The following is a 9094-nucleotide window of genomic DNA, read 5'->3' on the forward strand; positions in this document are numbered from 1 at the left end:
AGGGAGCCGGAGCTGCACCAAAGAGGGCCTTAATTTTGTTGCATATCATATATAAAACATGCAGGTATAGCAGGTATCTTTAATTTTGTTGCATATCATATATAAAACATGCAGGTATAGCATGTACGTGAGTATGTCAATACCCTTGTGCAACGTTTACCATTAGATGTAGAAAGAGAAAATTCCCCCTTTGTCATTTTTTTCACAATGTTTCTTATTTCTTTCATTCCTTTCTTCGATTGATAGACTAGTATTGTCGGCTCTGTCTCGTTGCCTACTACGTTCCTTAGCATCGATGACATGTGACTACATGAGTTGAATGCATTTTGAGTTTTTGACCACCTACATTGAGATTAGTAGACATGTCACTGGGTACATTTGAAATGATCCATATACATCATCTGTATATTGCATATTAATAAGTTACCTTCATTTGTAGTGTTTGTTAGTTCTCCAAATGGAGCGCAAGCACAATGACTTTTCACTTTATCCATGAACACTACTCCTCTACCACCATGTAACCTGATAGCACAACATGATATTTGTGAGTTTTTATTGATAACACAACGTGGCATCCGGCCATGATTCCGTTCTATTTCACTGAATGGATTGGGAATTGTGATGCAGACATTTCTTTTTTAAGTTTGGATACACGTTTTGATAATTCTTCCATTCAGTGCAGATGTATGTATCGATGCAAAACATGACTTAGTAGTTCAGTTATAGCCCAACAGACTTGGGCCGAATACAGGATAAAGGATTTTTGGCAGTATTATGTCAATCTGAGCAATATCATCCTATGAAACTTTATGTATTAGTGAGTGAAATTATAAGGCACAGAAGGTACTTGCTAACGATAGAATCTAGCTAGCCACAAAAACTCAAAGAAGCAATGTCAATACAAAAGTGCAGGGAGAAATTTATTCACTGAAAATGGTAGCGGCTAGCATATAATAAGGTTGCGCAACAATGCTCGAAATAACATTGACATGTGCATCTATCAGAATTGGTAATTCAAGATCTAGCCTTGAACCTGACATGCCTAGTACATGAGAAATGGATTAGCATGATTTTCTATTTTCTGGCCTGTTTATTATTGATTTGGATTGGAATCGTCAGACTTAACACACAATGTGCTAACAAGATCAATGGGCCAAGGTGTGTTGGTTGGAGGGGCTAGAAGCGTAGAACTAGAAGGATGAGTTTAGTTCATGGCACAATCTCGCCCATCCTCCCAACCTTGTATAGCATCCCTACGAGCTGCATCACATAATGGTATGTGCCATGTTTATGTGCCTACCCTTATGAACTTGCAGGTAGCAGTTCAGGGAAAAGGGCGATAGCGACGAGACCAAACCCGCTGAATTTTCAACCACTCTGAATTTGCAAATATATGTAGAAGAATTGAAAGAGTACTGTAGCCGACTACAAAATAAGTTATTCTGTAGCCACCTCCATTTACTATAATTTTATATACTAATTTACCATAATGTCAATACATATTTACGATAGTTGGGTTACTATAACACATAGGGATATTTACTATAATCTTGTAAATTAACATAGTAATTATCATAACTCAAAGTGGCTACAGAATAAGTTATTCTGTAGCCAGCTACAGGATAGTTGTTATATATATATATATATATATATATATATATATATATATATATATATATATATAGAACTACTGTTCTGTAGCTGGCCATAGAATAACTTATTCTATAGCCACTTTGAGTTACGATAATTACTATGTTAATTTACGAGATTATAGTAACTTCTTACTAAGTGATTTACTATAACGTTATGGTAAATATTCTCATGTGTTATAGTAACCCAACCATCGTAAATATGTATTGACATTATGGTAAATTAGTATATAAAATTATGGTAAATAGAGGTGGCTACAGAATAACTTATTTTGTAGCCGGCTGCTGAATAGCCTCTCCCTATATATATATATATATATATATATATATATATATATATATATATATATATATATATATATATATATATATATATATATATATATATATATATATATATATATATATATATATACTACTCTGTAACTGGCTACAAAATAACTTATTATGTAGTCACTTGGAGTTACGATAATTACTATGTTAATTTACGAGATTATAGTAACTCCTTATTAAGTGGTTTACTATAATGTTATGGTAAATATCCCATGTATTATAGTAACCCAACTATCATAAATATGTATTGACATTATCGTAAATTAGTATATAAAATTATTGTAAATGAAGGTACCTACAGAATAACTTATTTTATAGCTGGCTACTAAGGGGGTGTTTGGTTCCTACAGGAAAATTTTAGTCCCTGTCCCATCGGATGTTTGGACACATGCATGAAGTATTAAATATAGACGAAAAAATAACTAATTGCACAGATTGTGGCTAATTTGCGAGACGAAATTTTTAAGCCTAATTAGTCCATGATTTGACAATGTTGTGCTACAGTAAATATGTGCTAATGGCGGATTAATTAGGCTTAATAAATTCGTCTCGTAAATGAGCCTCCATCTGTGTAATTAGTTTTATAATTAACTCATATTTAGTTTTCCTAAATAGCATCCGAACGTCCGATGTGACATAGACTAAAATTTAGTCTAGAAAACCAAACACCCTCTAAATATACTCTCTCTATATATAATAAGTATATAATTGGTATATATATATATATATATCTTCCTCGATATGAATATATGATTAATCGATCTCGCGCGCCATTTGGAGAGGGTCCCTTTGCACTGCACGCGGTTTGAAGATCCCGTGTTGGGCTCGACGGATCAGCGACCGCGCAGCCTGTTCGCTTGCTCGTAAACAATTGTAAATTTTCAGTCGGGAATAGTGTTTTTCTCTCACACCAAACCAGCCAGCAGTAAATAATCCACGATACGACCCTCGCGCGGGGTGGCTCCAAAGTCCAAACCTATGTCTTCCCTTCGCCCATTCTACGCGTTCATTCAACCACGATTGGACGAGTAGCCTTTGCTATGGAAAGCAAATGTTGGGAACACTTCTCTTCCTCCCATCGCGTTCTCTGGTTGGTGCTTAAGTGCATACGTGTCTTTCTACAGGATACTAGCTATCAAGCTATGTGAGGAAACCATCTTCTTACTTTTTCTCGTCCGATCATACCAAGCCAACATCTAGAGTGGAGCGTTGGGTGGCCTTAGGCCCCTGTTTGTTTTTCATAAGTCAGATGACTTATTAAGTCAGGTGACTGAAAACCGATGACTTATAAGTCATGTCTATTTGGTTGTAAATGACTTATAAGCTCATGTCTGTTAAGTGAAAGGTGTGGACCCCACGTGAAAAAAGAATGGCTTATAAGTTTTAAGCAGGGGTGAATTAGCTTATTTCTTATAAGCAGGGATGACTTATAAATTGGTAGTGTTTGGCAAAATCAGTCACTTATTTCACTTTTTAACTTATAAGTAGGTGACTTATTTGGAACCAAACAGGCCCTTAGGCGAGCACGTCATCAGGCTATCTTCAACAACAACACCCAAAATACAAGGCACATTCGTTTTTTAGGTAGTGCTACAAGCAAAATGTTCAATACATATTCGACATCTTCTCCAACAACAAGACCTAAAAAAATCATTTCTGTAAATATGTTTTCAGAAAAGATGATATTCATATTTTAGTTGTGCATCTCAGATAACCCAAAATAAATCTCCTATATAAATATAGGGTAATTTTAAATCTTTTACTATCCATTTTAAATTTGGACGCCACTACCGGTAACTCGTTGGAGACCGTCTCACATCACAGAGACGGTCACAGGGGTGCGGTATGGTCACTGTTCACGCGCTTGCAGGGTCGGCATGATTTTTTCATGCCACGTGCCATCCATCCATGGTAGGACTGTATGGAACAGAATTGGATCCTTGGTCCATGCAATTTTATTCTGACTGGCGGCTCTCCAAGCTTCCACAGTTGCATTTCTAAACGAGCACGAATCTCACAGTAATAGAGATCTCTTCCACAGAAACAAGTATCGTCAACTATAAAATGGATTCTTCAGACTCGCTGTGCCGGCGAACTAAATAATGTGCGGCGACGGCGAGCAAGCAGAACACGGGAGATGAAAATATAAATCTATTTCATTTCCATTTCTTCTTGCTTTTTTTTGGAGAGAGAATCCATTTCTTCTTCTTATTGTCCACCACACGAATAGTGAATCACTGTAGAGCTATTCTGCAGCAATTCCATGAGAACAATACGGAAACCATGCGTGACACTAGGGCGGTATCACTAGATCTTTTCAGGAACCGAGCCGCGCCTGAGCGACTCGGCGATGCCCGTGGCGAGGCAGTAGGCCACGGACTGGATGGTGACCATGGGGTTGACGCCCACGGCGCTGGGCAGGACGCTGCCGTCGCACACGTACAGATTCTCGGCCTCCCAGCTCTCGCCGCGCGCGTCCACGGCGCCGTCCCGGGCCGTGGCGCCCATCCGGCAGCTGCCCATCTGGTGCGCCGTGCAGCACAGGCTCCACGCCTCGGCCTTGGACTGGGGCCCGCGCACCACGTCCACGCCGTCCAGGAACTCCTCCAGCGCGGCCTCCGTGGCGCCCCTGCACGCGAACCGCTGCCCGTCGCTGCGGTGGGTGCCGATCTCCGCCGCGCCCGCAGCGGCCAGGACGCGCAGCCCGCGGCGCAGGCCCTCGCGCATGTTCTCCCGGTCCGTCGCGTCCAGGTGGTACGCCACCCGCCGCTCGCCGTGCACGGTGCCCGAACCGCGGTCCCTCACCATGGAGAAGAGGTGCACCGTGCGGCCGTACCTGAGCATCCGCTCCTTCATGTCGCTCCCGGACACCCAGGGGAACTGCGTCCCCGCGCCGGCCAGGCCCATCGCCGGCGTCTCGAGGATGGCGCGGGCCGGCGCGCCCGGAACGCCTTCCACCTTGTGGAGGGACGTGATGATGCCGCCATCATACATCTTGCCCTTGAGGTCCGGCATGGTGTCCGGGAAGTAGCCCCACACCAGGGCCGTCGGGTGGAGGTGGAGGTTCTTGCCGATGTGCCGGTTGCTGAGCCCGCTCCTGCGCAGCAGAACCGGCGTCAGGAGCGACCCGCACGCCGAGACGGCCGCCCTGGCGCGCACCTCCAGCGTCCTCGTGATCGCCGGGTTGGTGCTCCTCGCCACCACGCCGACGCATCGCTTCGCCTGCCGTCCGCCGCCAGCGCCGGTACGCTCCAGCAGCAGCTTCTCGGCCTTGCACCCCGTCAGGATCACCGCGCCAGCGGCTCACCGCGTCGACCAAGCCACGTACTGTCCGTGCCGCGCTTGTCGCCGGTGCGGCAGCCGTAACCACAGCTGCCGCAGTAGTGCCCCTCCGACGAGTTCCTCGACACCGACTCCACCTTGTACCCGAGATTCTCGCACCCCTTGCGGAGGACCTTGTTCTGGAGCCCCTCCTCCGCGCACCCGGCCGTCACGCCGAGCCGCTCGAACACCTTGTCCATGGCGGCGGCGTACTCTTCGGTGGCGAACAACGGGAGCCCCTGCTCGCGCGCCCACTCCCCGCGAACGTCGTCGGGGGTCTTGATGCAAGGCTGACCAGTTCACCGGCCGTGCCGCCGCCGACCGTCGAGCCTGCCAGGAGTAGCACGGTGTCCGCTGAGCGTGCTGACGAACCCTCCGCCCTCGTAGAGCTGCTCCATCGACGGCGCCTCGACGGCCGTGTAATCCCGCGCCGTGAAGTAGTTTCCCTTCTCGATGAGGACCACCTTGCGCCCTGCACCCGCGAGCACCGCTGCCGCCACGCCCCCGCCGCAGCCGGAACCGACGATGACAACGTCGCACTCGACGCTACACACGTTCCGCGCCGCGTCATCGGCCACCGTGAGGCCCTTCTCGGCTAGCAACGCGGGCAGGGACGCGTCGCTCTCCTTTGTCGTCTCCACGATGCCGTCGTCGAGGGGACGCTTCTCGTGACGCTCTGGTTCCGCCGGGGCCGGTTCGTCGTCGGCCAGGGACGGGCTGTACCCGATCGCGCTCCAGTGCGGATTCTTTGAGTTCTCATCGGTCTGCATGGCAAGGACACACACACGACATGGAATGTAAGGATTCAAACAAAAACAACATGGAGCATGAACCTATGCGTGATGCGTCCTTGTCAGGGTTCGTTGATCAGCTCATATCATCATTGCTCTTACAATATCAGCTGATATCATCATTGCTCTTACAGTTCTTGCTTGCGTTCACTAAAAGCGATCTTCAGACAAAGTTATAGCTTGTTCCTTTCCAAGTTGTCATTATCAAGATGATTCTTGTCATTATCAAGATTTCCAGGGTAAAAGAAGATACTACTAGTAAAGTTGAGGCGCCGGCGGACCACTAGAATGATTGGAAGCTGCAGGCTTACTGGCTTACCCAGGAGTAGAAGACCCAGGAGTAGAAGACGTAGAGGCAGAAGACCTTGGTGACGAAGAAGAACATGCGCAGCGGCGGGAGCAGGGTCTGCCGGCTGCACCACCGGAGCGCGCCCTCCCGCTGCTCCAGGGGCAGCTCGTCGAACCGGCGCACGAAGGGGAACCGCCGCGACAGGCAGCGTGCCCCGCACAGCGCCAGCGAGCCGAGCCGCGTGCCCAGCAGCCACAGCACCATGCGCACCAGCGCCAGCGCCTCGGGGGGGCACTTCCGCGACATGAGCTCGGCCACCTCGCCGGGCACGGGCGGGTCGGCAGCCGAGGCGAGGAGGAACTCCTCCACGACCTTGTTGCCGTCGCCGTCGCCCCCGCTGTCCTCCTCCGGGTGGTAGTGACCGTTGCGGCGGTCCGGCGGCAGGGACGGCACCAGCGCGCCGCATAGGGCAGTGAGCGCGGCCATCTGGGACGCCGAGAACCCGTGGGTGTACCGCTCCCTCTTCGCGTCTCCTCCCCTCAGGAGAGGGTGTCCACGCTTGTTGTCCGCGCCCATGGCGGCCTCCTGGTGACGACTGTGTGGCGTTGTACTGGACTAATGGTCGTTCGCGTGGAGCGGCCGTGCGGGCGGAGAGTCCTCTACAATTGAACCGTGGGCTGCGGCTGAGCTTGAGGGAAGTGGACAAACACAGTGGAGGCACCGAGACTTTATAACAGTACAGCATGGAGGTTCAGGTCACCTCGTGGCTCCTGCAGCTGCCGCTGCCTCTACGGCTCTACGGAGCGGAGTTGTAATTTTTAATGGACTTTCTCATTCTTTGGTATAGTCTGTTGTTATCTCTGGATATGTCAGTTTGTTAGGTCGGTTATTTTCTGGATCTGGATCTGACCCCTCTTCCTTCTCTTTTTCCTCATCCTCATTCTCTTTCTCCTTTGGATCGGGGGACGCGGCTGTGGTTAGGGTTCCAACGAGCTTTGAGTCCTATTCCCTCCTCCCTTCGGCGAACTTGAAGGTGATGGGGCCAGCGGTTGGAGCAGCTTGCACCTCGAACCCATCCCTTTTGTTGTTTGTACGTTTTTGTTGTTTTCTCCCGTGTCACAATAGGTTTTTTTTGGATGTTGCAATAAATGATTTTCGAATGTTGCAATATGATTTTTGGGTCGTTGCAACAGATGTTTTTGCGATGTTGCAGTACTACTATTTTCGATGTTGCAGTACATATTTTTCGATGTTGCAGTACATATTTTTATGATGTTGCAGCATATAATTTTCGATGTTACAGTATATAATTTTTTGATGTTGCAGTTTATAATTTTTTGATGTTACATTACATGTTTTTCGATGTTGCACTACATAACTTTACAATATTGTAGTATTTATATTCCGATGTTGGACTACATAGTTTCTCCATATGTATGCGATGTTGCACTTGAAGTGTTTTCGTGCTTTTAGGACAGGTGGCGCTGCGGGGGAACGGGGACAGGGGCGCGGTGGGGTGTGGTAGAACCGCCTCAAATAACTCACTTCCGAAGGTGCTTGTTTTCCATTAGACACTAAACACCCCCTAAGAGTGAGCTAATTGAAACAATTTTGTCAAGCACACTCCATGGGAGAACTCGAAAATCCATATTTTTCAACAGGATCATAAATGGGAAAATAAAGCTTATAAAATGTTAGCCATTTCTTATATCACTTTTCATGCAACATCAGAGTATAATATTTATTGTTTATAACAGCAAAATATAACCATGTTATCAGAGTTTCAGCGAAAATAAAATCATTTAATAACAAGTTAAACATTAACATGATGATCAGTTGTATACATAATAACATGTTATAAGTTTTCCATTGTAAAAAACATTTTTGTGGAAACTTTAAATAAACTCTATGTCACACGTAAAGGAAACCCTCGTTGAGCCCACTAGGAGGTTTCCACACACAAGTGTCAGCTCCACATGTTTCTGTCACCTGCAACAGGCCAGAACAAACCCTGAGTACTCAATTGTATTCCGCATGACTTACCCGTCAGGAAGAAAGAAAAGACTCCAAGGATATGCAAGGCTATCTGGCTTGTGGGTTATTGTATCTGCAGAAAGCATTACTAAACGTGCGTCCTTATATTCAAACTTTTATTAGTAGTCAATATTGGTTCATTAGCTAACCATTCTATGTAAGCACCTAAGCTACTTTCAAGCAGGTGGTAAGCCATCAGAACCATTTTATCACCTCTCATGTTTCAGTTCTCACTATGGTGCTAGACCATAGCCAAGTTGTACTTTATCACATGGCGATTCGCGAATCAATGTATCCCAGCTGGGTACCCCAAAACACACGCCCCGCTTGTACCCCTGGCACAAGCAAGACCAACCCGCCACTCTCCTATCATGGGGTCTAGGTCCCCGTCCAAACTTAGACTCAAAGCCCCTATACCTAAGTCCCGGACTCACTGCGGTGCTCGGACCTCCACCCAAAAACCACCTCTAAAAGTCGGTCCGAAAAGAGCCTGAACCCATGACAAGAAAGTGACAAGTCTTCCCGCTCCCATAAGCAAGCATGTGCTCAGGATAATAAGTCTGTGACTTGACTACCATCCGTAGCAACGGACGGTCCTCAATCGACACATTAAAAGGTCCTAATGGCTAGAGGGGGGTGAATAGCCTATTAAAAATTTCTACAACAACACTTAACAA

At 46.8% G+C, this 9094-nt stretch overlaps 1 pseudogene; it reads right to left on the reverse strand.

The window, feature by feature from the left end:
• Window positions 1-4181: 4181 nt before the first annotated feature.
• LOC136472990 (long-chain-alcohol oxidase FAO2-like) lies at window positions 4182-7048 on the reverse strand (annotated as a pseudogene).
• Between the last annotated feature and the right edge of the window lie 2046 nt (window positions 7049-9094).

The sequence above is a fragment of the Miscanthus floridulus genome, chromosome 8 (assembly GCF_019320115.1).
Source record: "Miscanthus floridulus cultivar M001 chromosome 8, ASM1932011v1, whole genome shotgun sequence".
NCBI lineage: Eukaryota > Viridiplantae > Streptophyta > Magnoliopsida > Poales > Poaceae > Miscanthus > Miscanthus floridulus.